Here is a 16840-nt window from a genome sequence, read left to right as displayed (position 1 = left end):
TCAGGGTTTGAAGAGCTTTTGAGATGCCAAAACAGTGGAAATCCCCCAAAAGTGACCCCATTTGGGAAACTATACCCCTTAAGGAAATTATCTAGGGGTATAGTGAGCATTTTGACCCCACAGGTTTATTGCAGAAATTATTGGAAGTAGGCAGTGAAAATGGAAATCTACATTTTTTCAAACAAAATTTAGGTTTAGCTAATTTTTTCTAATTTACACAAGGACTAAGGGAGAAAAAGCACCACAACATTTGTAAAACAATTTCTCCCGAGTAATCCAGTACCCCATATGTGATAATAAACTGCTGTTTGGACACACGGCAGGGCTTAGAAGGGAAAGAGCGGTATTTGGCTTTTGGAGCTTAAATTTAGCAGAAATGGTTTGCGGAGGCCAGGTCGCATTTGCAAAGCCCCTGAGGGACCAAAACTGTGGAAACCCCCACAATTGACCCCATTTTGGAAACTACACCCCTTGAGGAAATTATCTAGGGGTATAGTTAGCATTTTGAGCCTGCAGGTTTTTTGCAGAAATTATTGGAACTAGGCCGTGAAAATGAAAATCTACATTCTTTCAAAGAAAATGTAGGTTTAGCAAATTTTTTCTCATTTCCATAAGGACTAAAGGAGAAAAAGCACCACAACGTTTGTAAAGCAATTTCTCCCAAGTAAAACAGTACCCCTTATGTGATAATAAACTGCTGTTTGGACACACGGCAGGGCTTAGAAGGGAAAGTGCACTATTTGGCTTTTGGAGCTCAAATTTAGAAGGAATGGTTTGCGGAGGCCATGTCGCATTTGCAAAGCCCCTGAGGGACCAAAAAGTGACTCCATATGGGAAACTACACCCCTTGAGGAATTTATCTAGGGGTGTAGTGAGCATTTTGACCCCACAGGTGTTTCAAAGAATTTATTAGAATTAGGCAGTGAAAATAAAAACAATCCTTTTTCTTCAATAAGACGTAGCTTTAGCTCAAAATTCATTTTCTCAATAAATAAAGGAAAAAAAGAACCCCCAAACTTTGTAAAGCAATTTCTCCCATGTACGGCAATACCCCATACGTTGTCATAAACTGCTGTTTGGGCACACGGCAAGAATCAGAAGAGAAGGAGCGCCATTTGGCTTTTGGAGCACAGATTTTACTGGATTGGTTTCTTGACACCATGTCGCTATTGCAAAGCCCCTAAGGTACCAGTACAGTGGAAACTACCCAAAAGGGAATCCATTTGGGATACTACACCCCTTGAGGAATTAATCTAGGGGTGTAGTTAGCATTTTGACCCCGACAGTTGTTTCATAGATTTTATTTGAATTGGGCAGTGAAAATAAAAATTAAATTTTTTTCCAATAAGAAGTAGCTTTGGTGCAAAATTGTTCATTTTAGCAAAAAATAAAGGAGAAAAAGAACCACAACATTTGTAAAGCAATTTCTCCCATGTATGGCAATACCCCATATGTGGTCATAAACAAATTTTTGGGCACACGGCAGGGCTCAGAAGGGAAGGCGCGCCATTTGGCTTTCGGAGTACAGATTTTGCTGGATTGGTTTCTGGTCGCTATGTCGCATTTGCAAAACCCCTGTGGGACCAAAACAGTTAATACACTTTTAAACAGACATGCCTCTATGTCAGGCTTGCCTCTATATCAGGATTCATTGTAATACCCACGTATGTTCAGCAGTCTGCAGCTGCTGTTCTAAACATTTATACCTCTGTATCCATCACACCCTATTCTGCCACAGTGAAGGCATAGTTTATATAGAGCTTGTGCCAGCTGACCTTGGCTATAAATTTTAATCCTTTGCGTCTGTCGTTTGTCTCTCCATGGACATATTAAAAGCTAATAATAAAAGTTATATTTTATTGTTGTTTAGTTAGTAGTTGGGAAATTGGGTCTCAATGTGCTTAGGGCACATCAGTTTTTTCGATTTATTCATATACCTGCCAACTGCTAGGGTCTCTCTAGTATTCTAACAAAACAGTGGAAACCCCCCAGAAGTGACCCCATTTTGGAAACTAAACCCCTCAAGGTATTCACCTAGGGGTGTAGTGAGCATGTTAACCCTGCAGGTGTTTTGCATAAATTAGTGTGGACTCGATATTGCAGAGTGAAAATGGGATTTTTCAATAGATATGCCAATATGTGGTGCCCAGCTTGTGCCACCATAACAAGACAGCTCTCTAATTATTATGATGTGTTTCCCGGTTTTAGAATCACCCTACATGGGGCACTAATCTTTTGCCTGGACATTTGACAGGGCTCAGTAGTGAAAGAGTACCATGCGAAATTGAGGCCTAATTTGGCAACATATAAAGTATTGGTTCACAATTGCAGAGGCTCTGATGTGAAGTAATAAAAGAAACCCCTGAGAAGTGACCCCATTTTAGAAACTACACTTTCACCCCACAGATCTTTTCCATAAAGGAATGCGGTGTGGATGGAGCAAAGTAAAAATTTTAATTTTTCCCCAGATATGCCAATTCAGTGGAAAATATGTCTTGCCCATCTTATGCCACTGGAGACACTCCCCCAAAATTGTTAAAAGGGTTCTCCCGGTTAGGGCGGTGCCATATATGTGGAAGTAAACTGCTGTTTGGGCACACTGTAGGGCTCAGATGGGTGGGAGTGCCATTTGGCTTTTGAAGCGTAGATTTTGCTTGGTAGTAGTTGTGTTTGTGTATTACTGGTATTTCAGTTTATAATGTGGCGGCATATGTAAGCTGGCCAGAGTATATTAGGGGCATAGTCAGGTGGTATAATAATGGGGTAAACAATAAAATAATCCATAGATGTGTTACGCTGTGACACAATCCTTTCTGCACAGGCCGGTGTCGCACTGATAAATGGTGTCTTTACTTATCCCCCTTTTGGTCCACACTCTGCACCTTTGCAGTGTGGGGAATTTTGCTGTGAAGTGTTGTCCTGGTATAATATGGGAGCCGTCACTTCTAGCAGATATGTTTGAGCCCTACCCTTCCTGCTTCCCTAATTTTAGGGCCCCGATAAATCGCCTCTTGAAACAGACTAAATGTTCCCCTCTGATCTGCACAACTGCATATTTTTATTTCCTGACTTATTGGAGCCTTAACTAATTTTATTTTTTCATAGACGTAGTATGAGGACTTTTTTTTTGCGGGACGAGCTGTAGTTATTATTGTTACCATTTTAGGGTACATGCGATTTTTTTTTTTTATCACTTTTTATCCTATTTTTTGAGCGGAAGGTGACCAAAAAACAGCAATTCTGGCATAGTTTTTTATACAGCGTTCACCATGCATTATAAATTACTTGTTAACTTTATTCTGCGGGTCAGTACGATTCCGGCAATACCTAATTTATAGCACTTTTTTATGTCTTACAACTTTTTGCACCATAAAATTACTTTTGTAAAAAGAATGTATTTTTTCTGTCGCCATGTTGTGAGAACCATAACTTTTTAATTTTTTCGTCGACAGAGCTGTATGCATGCTTGTTTTTTGCAAGACGAGCTGTAGTTTTTATAGGTACCAATTTTTGGATGCATGTGACTTTTTGATCACTTGTTATTTCAATTTTTGTAGGGCAAAGTGACCAAAAAACAGAATTTCTGGCATTGTTTTTTACGTTTTTTTTACACTATTCACCGCGTGGAATAAATAACATAACATTTTTATAGTTCAGACCATTGTGGTCGCAGCGATACCAAATATGTATGTTTTTTTTGTTTTTTTTTTACCTGATAAGGGAAAAAGGGCCATTGTGTTTTATTTTATTACTTGAAACTTTTATTATATCTTTTAGAACAGACATGGGCAAACTACGGCCCGCGGGCCACATACGGCCCGTTAGGCTTTTTAATCCGGCCCGCCGAACTTGTCCAAATTATAGTAAAAACCTCCTTTTTTTTCCCCTTTCCCTGCAATGCCCACGTTTTCCCAATAGATGGCGCACTCAAAACACATTGACCGTTGTTAATGTGGCGCGTATTTCTCTTTATTTCACTTTAATTTTCACTTAGTTTCACGTCACCATTAAGCCCTTCGGTTTTCAAAGAGTACAATATCAGCCGTCACTTTGCCACGAAGCATGCAAACTATGCTAGCAAGCAGTCAACACAAGAACGGGCGGCTACTGCTCAGAGGTTGGCAGCTAATTTACAGAGTCAACAGAACTTTTTTCTTGATAAATCACAGTGCGTATGTTATTTTAATCTATTTACATTTCCTCCTCCCAGTATCTGCGAAATAGTATGTAAATGCCATATCTTGCATATTCCTTGAGACAAATTTATTAACTGATAAGGGCTATTTTTCACATTTGAAAGACAGTTAATAAATTGGGTTGTAGTGTTCTTACTGTGCTATGAGGTTTGCACACACTACATTTAATGCTTTAGTATATCCGGCCCAAACACTCCCTCCAAATGCTCCTGGCCCGGCCCCTCTGTCAAATTTTAGAACCCATTGTGGCCCGCGAGTCAAAAAGTTTGCCCACCCCTGTTTTAGAACTATGACTTGAAGTTCTAACTGTCAGAGTTTTTTTCTAATACATTGCTCTACCTATGTAGTGCAATGTGTTAGATCTGTCAGTCATTCACTGACAGCAAGCCGATTAGGCTTCGCCTCCGGGCGGGGCCTAATCGGCTTCTGTAATGGCAGAGCAGGAGACCATTGTTAGGTCTCCTGTTCCCATAATAGCAGTCGGCAGTTGTGCGATTGCATGGCACAGCTGCCGATCTGCTAACAACCACAAAGATGCAGCGATCACATCCGATCGCTGAATCTGAGGGGTTAATGCAGGAATGGGAGCTAGCTCTGGTTCCTGCCATTACAGGTGGTAACCTACAGCTGACATCCACCGCTGATGACGCCGGCTCATCTCCTGAGCCAGCGCCATCTTGCCGGCGGCTACGGAAGCCTTTCAGGCCCCGCCTCCGGGCGGGGGCTGAAAGTTTTCCATGCTAGGCACACCGGGAGGCCAGTATTAGGCCTTCAGTTGCCATTGCAGCCACCGACACACCGGCAATTTCATTGCTGGGGTGTCGATGAGCTGCAAACACCTTAAATGCAGCGATCGCTTTTGACGGCTGAATTTAAGGGGTTATTGGCTAGCTCTGGTTCCCGCCATTATAGCAGGATGTCAGCTGTAACATACAGCTGACATCCGGCGGATGGTAGCACCAACTCAGCTTCTGAGCCGGTGCGTTGCATTTGTCGTAAGTATACAACATTTTGCGGGAAACACTGGCTTTCCATGACGTATACTCATGACAAATTTCGGGAAGGGGTTAAAATGTATTAAAAAAACATCAAATCTACATTCAAAACAATGCTTCTAGCAATGTCCTCCCTATATATATATATATATATATATATATGTGTGTGTGTGTTCTGTGATACGTTTACATTTGTTTATATCTCACAATGAATTTCCTCTTTTTTAGATCACAGTGGGTTTACAAGACCACCCCAGACCACATATTCAAATTTGACCTTTATGAAATAGAAGATGGAAGCTGTATTTTCACTCATCATGTCCTATGACTAGTATTTATGCCTAAACTATTTTTTCTTTTGATTGCGATAGGGCTGCAGTAAAATTCAAATACTACTGTATGGACTTTAGATTCAGCTGCTGTGGAGTTGCCCATATGGGTTCGATACACGATCATTGGTCAGCGTCATACACTCCTCTGTACAACGCCCACTTGGTCTAAAGTAAAACACGCCCACTTGGGCATTAAAAAACTCATTAGCATAAAGCTAAAAATCGCTCATAAAGTGGTTTCAAATAGATAGTTTTTCTAAATAAAAAGCATTACTTTTACCTACATTACAGCGCCCATCTCCTTATATAGGAGATAGGGCACATATAATGTGGTGACAGAGCCTCTTTAAATAGATCCGTTGTTCCGTTCCGTCAAAAGTAGAGCATGTCCTACTTTGGTCAGTGATTCAGTTACCGTGTGGCCCATAGAAGTCAATGGGTCAGTCAAAAAAATGGATGGCACACGGAAGGCTTCCGTGTGCCGTCCGTTTTTTACGGATCCGTTGCCATAGCAACGGCTGGGTGAGCTAGAGTTCACAGACTCACAGACTACAGTACACATTCATTCCTGAAGATGGATGTGGACATACTCATAGCATTGGTGCATGATCACCCAGAACTGTGGGATACGTGAGCAGAATGCTACCACGACTGCTATAAAAAGGACGCTGCATGGGAGGAACTTGCCAAGGAGCTTTTGACGCACAGATGGCAGCAGGGAACTAGTGCCCAGCGTCACAAAATAAGTAAGTAAATGCACACATTTCACTCCAAAAATCCAAAAACACCAAAGCAAGCCAAGCAGAGTAATCTCAAACTGTTCTCTATGCTCTGAAGAAAACAGCACCAAAAACTTCTTGCAACCTTTTTATGGGTGTTTCCTGGGACATGTGATAAGTTCAAATGAAGTTTACCTTCCGTTTTTTAAAAGCCAAACGGAAGCACAACGTCCGTGTAAAACGGAAACACGGAACGGAGTGCACACGGAAACCACACGGAAACAAAAAAGGGCAAACGGATCCGTCAAAAACGGTCGATAAAACGGTGATGGAGGTGTGCATGAGGCCTTAGGAGGGAAGCCGTCCAACAGCCCGCCACTGTAAAAAAATGTGAGCCTGTGCAGCACGGGCAGAGGTCAGTGCCTACAGGAGCAGATGTAGGTGTCTGTATCTATATATGTATATATGTACCTGAGTGTATATATGTCTCTGTGTGTTGAGTATATGCCTATGTGCTGTATTTATGTGCCTGTGTTTGTTGTATATTTGTGCATGTCTGTGTGTGTATATACACTGTATGGACAAAAGTATTGGGACACCTACACATTACACCTACAGGAGCTTTTATGAAATCCCATTCTCAATCCATAGGCATTTATATGGAGTTGGTCTCCCATTAACAGCTTCCACTGTTTTGGGGAGTCTTTCTACAAGCTTTTGGAGTGTCTATGGGAATTTTTGCCCATTCATCCAGAAGAGCATTTGTGAGGTCAGACACTAATGTTGGACAACAGACGTGGCAGATGACACCAGATGTGGCGGCTGACACGGAATGTGGCAGATGACAACTCGACTCCAACACTAGAAGTGACTCAGCAATAAGCACAGTTATGGGATACAGGATACATTTAGTAAGATACGGGAACACTGGGAGCAGGATAACAACTAAGGGACCATTTGCAAGGTTAACATAGGAATGCAACAACGTTCAGGCAAGGGGTGAAAGGGCAGAGCCCTTTTTATAGTCCAGGGTGATCTGGGGATTGTTTATGGAACTTTTAGTATGCGCGTGCTCTGGTTCTTTAAGGCTGGGGACGCACGCACACTTTACAAGACAGTCCAGGGCAGAGCAGCCACGTGCGCTGGCCTCTCCAAGAAGGGAGATGCTGGCAAGAGGCCCATAGTCTGTGGTCGCAGCCGTCGACAGTGAGGAACGGCGGCGGTCCGCGACCGCAGCCGTTACACCTAGCCTGAACCACCCACCGATGCAAGTTACAGGTTATGCAACGTAGTATATGCTGCAATAAACCCCCCCCCCCCCCCCCGAACTTAATCTCACAGGGGGGGCGACCAGGTGACAACATCGAATGGAACTTATGTTGATCAACTACCTTGTTTATTGTGCACCCCATTATAGCTTCACTGTTATAAGCCACCAGGGGTTATGTGGTGTTCCCCCAAAAAATGAACTCATTATACTTCTTGGGTGGCTCTCACCCATTCTGCTGTCTGCGCCCCCTTGCTGCGCCTTTGCCTTTTCCATTAGAAAGTCCCTCACCATCTCCTTCTTGGATTTCTGCCCCCCGCAGTTTGGATAACGTTTGAACCATTCTTTCCTAGTACCCTCAGCAAGAGCTGTCCCGGGCAGTGGAGAGTCTGTGCCTGGCTCCATAATGGCGGTATGGTGCATTTACTGGGTGATGTAGTATGTGTGTGAACTACTGTGTCTGCTTCGGCTCCCGGCTTTATGCAGCCCTGGCAGCGCACAGCTGGGAGCAGTAGTGTATACAGCAGTCTGGACACTCACTACACCACTGAGTACATGAAAAATCCTGGCGGAGGCAACGGAGCATTATGGAACTGGGCTATCATGGACTCTCCGTTGCCCGGGGCAGGTCTTGCTGCAGGCATTAGGAAGCAATGGCTGATCCAAGAATGGACCGGCCGGGGGACTCTCTAATGGAGAAAAGAAAGAGTAGCCAGGGGATGATAGGTACAGGTTGCTCGGGCTAGAGACACCTGAGAAATTGGGTTAGTTGTTGAGAAAACACCACAGGACCCCCTGAGACTTCTAGCAGATAAGCTATAACATGGGTCGGTATAGACACCATAGTAAAGAAACATAAGGGGTGCAGGCAGGCTACAGTGGATGGATACTTTACATCGAGGCAGGGGGCTGAGATAAATCGGAGGGAGTGTGTTGATTCGGACAATAGGTAGAAATGAAGACTCATTGAAAATGTTTTTATTTTTAGTGCAATGGGACTGCCCTACAAGTGTATGTTCACACGCAAACTCAAAAACGTTTGAAAATACGGAGCTGTTTTCAAGCTAAAGCTTTTGTAGCAACTCGCATTTTTCGCGGCGTATTTTACGGCCGTTTTTGGAGCTGTTTTTCAATGGAGTCAATGAAAAACGGCTCCAAAAATGGCCCAAGAAATTACCTGCACTTCTTTTGATGCGGCGTCTTTTTACTCGCCGTATTTTGAAAACGACGCGTAAAATTACGCCTTGTGGGAACAGAACACCAGAAATCCCATTGCAAGCAATGGGCAGATGTTTGGAGGCGTAATGGTGCCGTTTTGTCAGGCTTAATTTGAGGCGTAAACGGCCCGAATTACGTCTGAAAACACATCGTGTGAACATACCCTTAGTAGTAGCAGCACAAGTAAAAAAGAGAGCAACAGGGGAGCGGGTCAGTACATGGATTCTTAAATAAATAACAAAAAGGGACATGGGACTTGCAAGTATGTATTCATGCAACACATGGTTCATTTTTACATTGTATGATGGTGGATAACCCCTTAAAAGCTGCAAGTACCTTTTCTAAAACTGGGCTGGAAATATACTGGGCCAATTCAAATTTCTGCTCAAATTTATGAAGCCACTTTCTCCTTAAGCAATTTCATAAAAATTGTATTCTGGGCGGCAATTTACTTCCTCCATCACCAGTGAATGTGCAAAGTGAAGATGAATATATTGTTGAAAATATCTTGGATTTTAAAATCTATCGCAATAAGTTGCAGTACTTGATCCAGTGGAAGAGATAGGACTCTGAGCAGAATTCTTTGGAACCAGAAGAATAAGTTCATGCTCCTAGGCTTCCAACAAGCCAGCCCCTAGGATGTCTAGAGGGATCTTGGAAGAAAGAGAGTACTGTCAAATTTAATTCCAGAAACTCCTGTATCACAGGCAGTAGCACCTCTCATTGAGCTACTAGTGATGCTTGACATCACTGCATCATTTGTCTATTTTTTCTTGATTCTTGACAGTCATTGCCTTGATTACCTGATTAGTCTCACCCTTTTGGCTTCCTATATAAGCCTGACCCTTGCACTTTCCCTTGTCACTCTATTGAGCTCCCTGCCTTTAGTCTAGTTCAATGCTGTCTTACTCTACAAACTATTGCTTTTGATCTGTGTACCGAACTTGGATTGTTTCCTGACCAGGTCTCTGACTTACTCTACAAATGATTGCTTCTGATCTGTGTACCGGACTTGGATTGTTACCTGACAACAACTCTGCCTTACGTTACAAACTGTTGTGGGAGGTGGGCTTAGAGTCTGCTTCCAGACCTAGACGTTGAGTCTATAGGAACATATAAATATCTCAAGCCACAGAGTTTAGGTTTGTGGCTTTCTATGGTTAGTAGTGCGTTTTTCAAAAAGAAGCATGCTCTGGGTGTGACATTTTTTACAGAATTTTGTTTTATATACTTCCATAGTTTTTTTTTAATATGACTTAAAAACTGCATTAAAAAAGTAATTCCAGTAAATACAAGATTTTATTACTCACCTTAAAATCCATTTTAAGCTCCTAGCTTCTCCAATCATGCTATACCCCTCCTGCAGACAGAGTTAACCACTATGTACATAAGCAGTAGGAGTAGCAAAGTAAAACAGAAATGTTCACAACTAAAACAGATAACTGTTAACCATATGAGAACCAGAGACAAAAACACAATGTAAAAAAACAGCAATAGCCCTTAAGGGCAAAACATTGAGCTGATGCTGTGTCGTCGTCCCCATGAACGTGACAAGAAAGGTATTTTATAGTGAGTAACAAAACTCTTGTTTTCTTCTCTGTGCCATTGGAGGACACAGATGATGACCTTACATTCAAAAGAAGTCCTTAGGAGTGGGAAAGAGTAGTGGCCTTCCACACGTGTAGAGCCGAAGTCCTATGCTGAATTGCTTACAAGGTGCACACAACACTCTAGTGGAATGAGTCATCACCTGGAAGGGGACTTCCTGCCCTTTGACTGGTATGCTTCACCAATGATAGAGGGAATATATTGGGCTATAGTAGCTTGGTAAATCTGCAATGCACAATGTCCAAATTGTGGACTGACCATCCCCTAGGGTGGGTGGAAGAAAGGGGTTACAAAGGCTGACATTTCCTTGGGGAGGAAGATAGGAAGCACCACCTTGGCCTGGTGCGTTACCAGGAACAAAATTTACAGGACAGGGCTGCCAGCTCAGAGACACGCCAAACAGTGGTGATTGCCACCGAGCAGGAAACCTTCCAGGAAAGAAGGAGGCTGAGAGGAATATTAAGCAGCTGCTCAAATTGAGCAGACTGCAATTAATTCAGAACCAGATTAAGGTCCCATGAAGAAGTAGGCTGACGGTAGGGGGCACAGCATGGGCATTACCTTGAAGGAAGGTACGGACAGATGTGTGGACTTTTATTTAGCTTTAAAGGGAACCTGTCACCAGCATTTCACCTATTGAACTTTACTTATCCCTCACTGGCCTCTGCAATCAAAAGTTTATTGCCGTTATCCCCCCTCCTAAACTCTTCCTCCGACTATAAATAACGGTCTGCAAATATTTCGCTCCTTTTAGCGTAATTATCCGGTGTCCCTTTGTGCGCACACCCCAGAAGAGGACATCCATGCACAAGCGCAGGATATTGAGTGCTGGGGAAGGCTGAGGAGCTGTCAATCAAAAGTAAGGAGGCAGGGTAAACTCGGAAAGACTTGAGGAATGAAGATATGACTCTTTTCAAACGAAGATTTGACTCATTTCAAACGAAGATATGACTCTTTTATGCTAATTAGCATACGGTATGGGAACACTAAAAAACTGAATACTAAAGGTACAGAGCTGACTAAGAAGACAATTATAGGTCATATAGAAATTACTTTTCACCCACTACAACCAGGTATTGCTGGTTTAATAGGTGAAATGCTGGTGACAGGTTCCCTTTAAGCATGGTTTGGATGTCCTTTTTGTAAAAAAACCATGCAGCCTCAATATGGCAGCTTTAAATGAAGAGATGCTACATTGGAGTAGAACAGATGACCCTGAAAGAGCGGGTCTTCCCTAAGAGGGAAACACACGGGAGAGGGGGGGGGCCTGGGCGACCCGGTCAGTGTACAAGGCCCAACAGAGTAAGAAGAATCACTTGAATTCTTTCTGCCTTGATTTCCTTGAGGATCTGAGGCAGGATTGGGAAAGGAGGGATTATGCACGGGAACTCAAATGAATGCCACAGAATGACCAGTGCATCCACTGCTAGAGGATCCCAAGCCCAAGATACAAAGCAAGGAAGCTTGTGATTCAATCTGGAAGCCATGTGGATCTCCCAAGGCTGATCCCATCAGAAGCAACTATACTTGAACACTGTGGGATGAAGGGTCCTCTCTCCTGTATATTTCCATTCTTAGCTGAGGAGGTCAGAAATCCATTTGTTCACTACCGGAATGTGGACTGCCGAGACAGTTTGAACGAGAGTTTCTGTACATATCAGGTTGCTGGTAGACTCTGACATGGCAGCGGCTCTCCCAATCCCGGCTTGGTGGTTTAGATAGGCGACCGATGTGGCATTGTCCATCTGAACCCTGACCGGATGCCCGGAGAGGAAGTAAGTTGTATCGTCTATGGGCGAGGGCCGTCGCACAGACTTACCCTCTGACGGCCATGGCCATCTGTCTTCTCAGCGACAGAGAGATGCCGGCACTTACTTCCAGGTCCTGGGACTGTTTCCCACAGGGCGCGAGCGCCCGCGCGTGCACGGCCTTAAAGGGCCAGTACGTGTCCGGCTGTCATCACTCAATAATTAGCCCAGAGTGCTGCTGGACTATAAAAAGGGCTCTGCCCACTTGATCCTTGCCTTAGCGTTGTTGTCTACCTTAAGTTTGTCTTGAAAATTGTCTCCCAGTGTTTTCCAGTTCCCAGTGTTAAGCGGTTCCTGCTGCCTGTACACTGTATCCCGTCCTATCATATCTACAGAGAGCATCAAGTCGTGTCTTCCGCTTCATCTACTGTGCCAGCTACAGTGAAAGTCAAGTCGTGTCTTCCGTTGCATCTACTAGATTTCTACAGTGAAAGTCAAGTTGTGCCTCCGCTACTGTCTACATTGCCTCAGGTACCCGTTCTGGACTATAGACATTGTTTTGTACCTAGTTGGCCAGCTGCTAACCGGTACGGTCCAGTGGGTCAACACCCCGCTCCGTGACCGTATGCTCAGGCCATGGACTCCGCTGTCAATTCAAGGGCATGTCACCCTCCCAAGCCATGCAGGCGGACCACGACAGGATCAACTCCTTGTGGCAGTAGACTCCATGGCACAGCAGCTAGGGGCGCTAGCTACTTCCTTCACTGCTCCTATTCAAGCTCCTCCGATCGACCCTCCTGCTACACCTCCTAGTAGCTCCTGTTCGGATCCTCGGTTCTCGCTGCCATTGCCATCTCGGTTCCATGGAGAAGCAAGTTCGTGCAGGGGGTTTCTGAACCAATGCCATATCCACTTCACTCTACACGCCCGAACATTCCCTTCGGACGGAGCCAGGATCGCCTTCATTATATCTCTACTTACCAGTAAGGCCCTGGCGTGGGCGAATCCAATCTGGGAATGACAGGGACCCAAGATTTCCCGGGGTTTGTGCGGTTGTTCCTCTCCATATTCGAGGAGTCTGGACGAGTTTCTTCGGCAGCCACTGCTATTTTTAGCCTTCTCCAGGGGGACGCCTTCGTGGGCGAATACACCATCCAGTTCCGGACCCTGGCAGGAGAATTGTCCTGGAACAATGAGGCCTTGGTAGCATCCTTCTGGCATGGCCTTTCGCCGAGATCAAGGACGAACTTGCTGCTCGAGATCTACCAGCTGCCTTTGACGACCTGATTCTGCTTGCTACTCGAGTGGACATAAGGCTCAGAGAGAGATCTCAAGAGGTTCGACAGGAGAGAAGGCTTTCTAGACTGGTGCCCAACTTCCAGCAAAACCCCTCTTGCCTTCTTCTACTGCTCCTCCCAAGGTTCTGATGCAGGTGGATCGGCTTAAACTGTCCATTCAAGAGAATCAGCGCAGGCGCACCTCTGGACTCTGTTTATATTGCGGCCTCGCTGGCCATGTCATGCGTCTGTTTCCTCAGAAGCCAAAAAACCCCAACGCCTAGTATTTGTTGGAGAGACAACCCTGGGAAATACTGCATTTAATAGTGAACTCTCCTCCAAACTGTTCATTCCTGTGACCATCGTCGCTGGCAAGAGACCTCATCCAGTCTCTGCCTACCTGGACTCTGGCTCTGCAGCCAATTTCATCTGCCAAGACCTTGTGGATCTTCTTCAGTTACCCATTGTTCTGCTGGAAAGGCCGTCGATCGTTGCCTCGGTAGATGGACTGCCTTTGCCTAACCCAGTTTTGTTTGTGACGAAGCCGTTACGAGTCCAAGTGGAAGCTCTTCATTCTGAGCTCATCTCCCTGTTTGTCCTGTCCAAGGCCATCAACCCTGTGCTGCTGGGTTTGCCTTGGCTCCGTTTACATGGCCCAGCCCTGGATTGGAACTCTGGAGAGGTTCTCCAGTGGGGTCAAAATTGTCTCGACCGCTGTCTGGGTCATATCCAGCCACCGCAGCCTCCTCAGCTTCAGTCATTGGCAGGGTTGCATTCCTGTTACTCTATGTTCTCTGATGTCTTTGATAAGAAGGAAGCTGAGACCTTGCCGCCACATCGAGCATATGATTGTCCGATTGACTTGGTTCCTGAGTCGTCTCCTCCTCACGGTAGAGTGTACCCTCTTTCTCTGCCGAACACCCAATCTATGTCGTCCTACATTATAGAGAATCTATGCCTATATGGAGAACACCAAGAAAGCAGAGTAAATTAATTCATAATCCCTCAAAAAATAATGAATATATATCCTTATTGATACGTAATATATAATGTCTAGAGGGGAAAGGAAGGGCTTACAAGCCCATCATAAGCATGGTGGTAGCGGTGAGAACACCCTCTTAATGAAACAATAACCTAAAAACCGGAGTCTGACACACCGAAAATTAATTAAAAAGTGAAATTTTTATTGAAATAGGTATACAAAAAATGACAAAAGACACATTAAAAATTAGAGATGATTGCCAAAGTATGAGTGAATACCAGACAGTGATATGTGCAAATATAGTTCACAGGATATGTATAGTGATAATACTATATCAAATGTTAACGGGGTGGAGCTGTGGTGCATAGTACCTTGCATTTAGAATATTAGGTATAGGTCACAAAGAAGTAACAAGGTAGCAACTAAATGCAAGTGATGCAAGCACAGCCACCAGATACATCCGCTGATAGGTGAACTGATGAATATATATGGTGGGGTAACACCAAATAAGGCAAACAGAAGCCTATATAAAAATAACTCTGATCAGAGCACCTTACCCATATCACGCTCCACACTGTCTGGCATCAGCCCCGATGCGCGTTTCGGCCCTGGAGCCTTCGTCTGGGGGTCTTATAGAGAATCTGTAGAGGGGCTTCATTCGTAAATCTACATCCCCGGCCAGAGCTGGGTTCTTCTTTGTCAAGAAGAAAGATGGATCCCTACGACCCTGCATTGACTACCGAGGCCTCAACCAGATCCCGGTGAAGAACAGGTACCCACTGCCTTTGATTTCCAAACTGTTTGATTGCATACGGGGGGCACATTTTTTTTCGAAACTGAACCAGCGGGGGGCCTACAATCTGATCCGGATTCGTCAAGGCGACGAGTGGAAGTCTGCTTTTAATACTCGTGATGGGCACTATGAATACCTAGTTATGCCCTTCGGCCTCTGTAATGCCTCCGCAGTGTTTCAAGAATTTCTCAATTACATTTTTCGTGATCTCCTTTATGTTTGTGTTGTGGTGTATCTCGATGACATTTTCATTTTTTTTCCAGATCCAGTAACTCTTCAGAGTCATGTCCGCCAGCTGTTGCTTTGTTTAAGAGAGAATCATCTTTATGCCAAGCTGGAGAAGTGTGTGTTTGAGAAAAAGTCTCTTCCCTTCTGGGCTACATCATCTCCGATTAGGGCCTCAAGATTGACCCTGAGAAGGTAAAGGCTGTCCTGGAGTGGCCACGCCCCCAAGACTTGAGGGCCATACAACGCTTCCTGTGATTTGCCAACTTCTACCGGCTGTTCATTCCCAACTTCTCATCTTTGACACCTCCCATCTCCATCCTCACTAAAAAGGGTATGAATGCCAAAGTGTGGACTCCGGAAGCAGAAGCCGCATTTGAATCCTTAAAAAAAGCCTTCACATCAGCCTCTATTCTTCACAACCCTGATGTATCCCTACAATTCTCTTTATAGGTGGACGATTCCTCTGTTGGTGCTGGTGCACTGTTGTTCCAGAAAGGTTCGAAGGGCAAGACTGTAGTATGTGGCTACTATTCCAAGCTGTTTTCTTCTGCAGAGCGCAACTACTAGATTGGGGATCGGGAGTTACTGGCCATCAAGCTGGCTCTGCAGGAGTGGAGACACCTACTGGAGGGCGCAGTCCATCCTATCCTGGTCTTCACGGATCACAAGAACTTGACCTACCTACAGACGGCCCAGTGGTTGACTCCTCGTGAAGCCAGGTGGTCGTTGTTCTTTGCTAAGTTCCGGTTCGAACTCCACTACCGACAAGAATGTGAGGCCCGATGCTGGATGCAGTGTGAGCTGGGTGGTGGTGGATCGATTTTCTAAAATGGCTCATTTTGTTCCCGACTGATGTGCTTTCTGCTGCTCGACTGGCCGACCTCTTCGTTCCACACATCTTCCGTCTGCACAGATTACACCTGCATATTGTCTCGGATCGAGGGGTCCAGTTCACCTCGAAGTTCTGGAGAGCACTCTGCGGCCTCCTCGGTGTAAAGTTGAACTTCTCCTCGGCTTATCATCCTCAGTTTAATGGACAAGCCGAAACGGTTAACCAAATTTTGGAGAACTATCTGCGGCACTTTGTCTGCAGATGGCATGATGACAGGGTACAGTTGCTCCCGTGGGCTGAGTTCTCCTATAATAACATACTAGTGAGTCCACCACCTCCAGTCCGTTCTTCATCGTCTACGGCCAACATCCTTGTATACCTCTTCCTGTTGCTACTATGTCCCAGGTGCCTGCAGCTGACTCTACCTTCAGGGACTTTCTGCAGTTATGGCAACAGACACAATCTTCTATTCTGCTGGCGGTGGACCGCATGAAGAGAAGAGCAGACATTAGAAGACGAGAACCTCCCCAGTTTCTTCCAGGTACGAAGGTCTGGCTGTCACGGCACGGGGTGTGGATCCACTGGGCCGTACCGCGTAGCGGGGTAGAAGCTGGCCAACAAGGTACAAAACAATGTCTATAGTTC

This window comes from Rhinoderma darwinii, chromosome 4, assembly GCF_050947455.1.
Source record: "Rhinoderma darwinii isolate aRhiDar2 chromosome 4, aRhiDar2.hap1, whole genome shotgun sequence".
NCBI lineage: Eukaryota > Metazoa > Chordata > Amphibia > Anura > Rhinodermatidae > Rhinoderma > Rhinoderma darwinii.
This window is presented reverse-complemented; position numbering follows the sequence as displayed.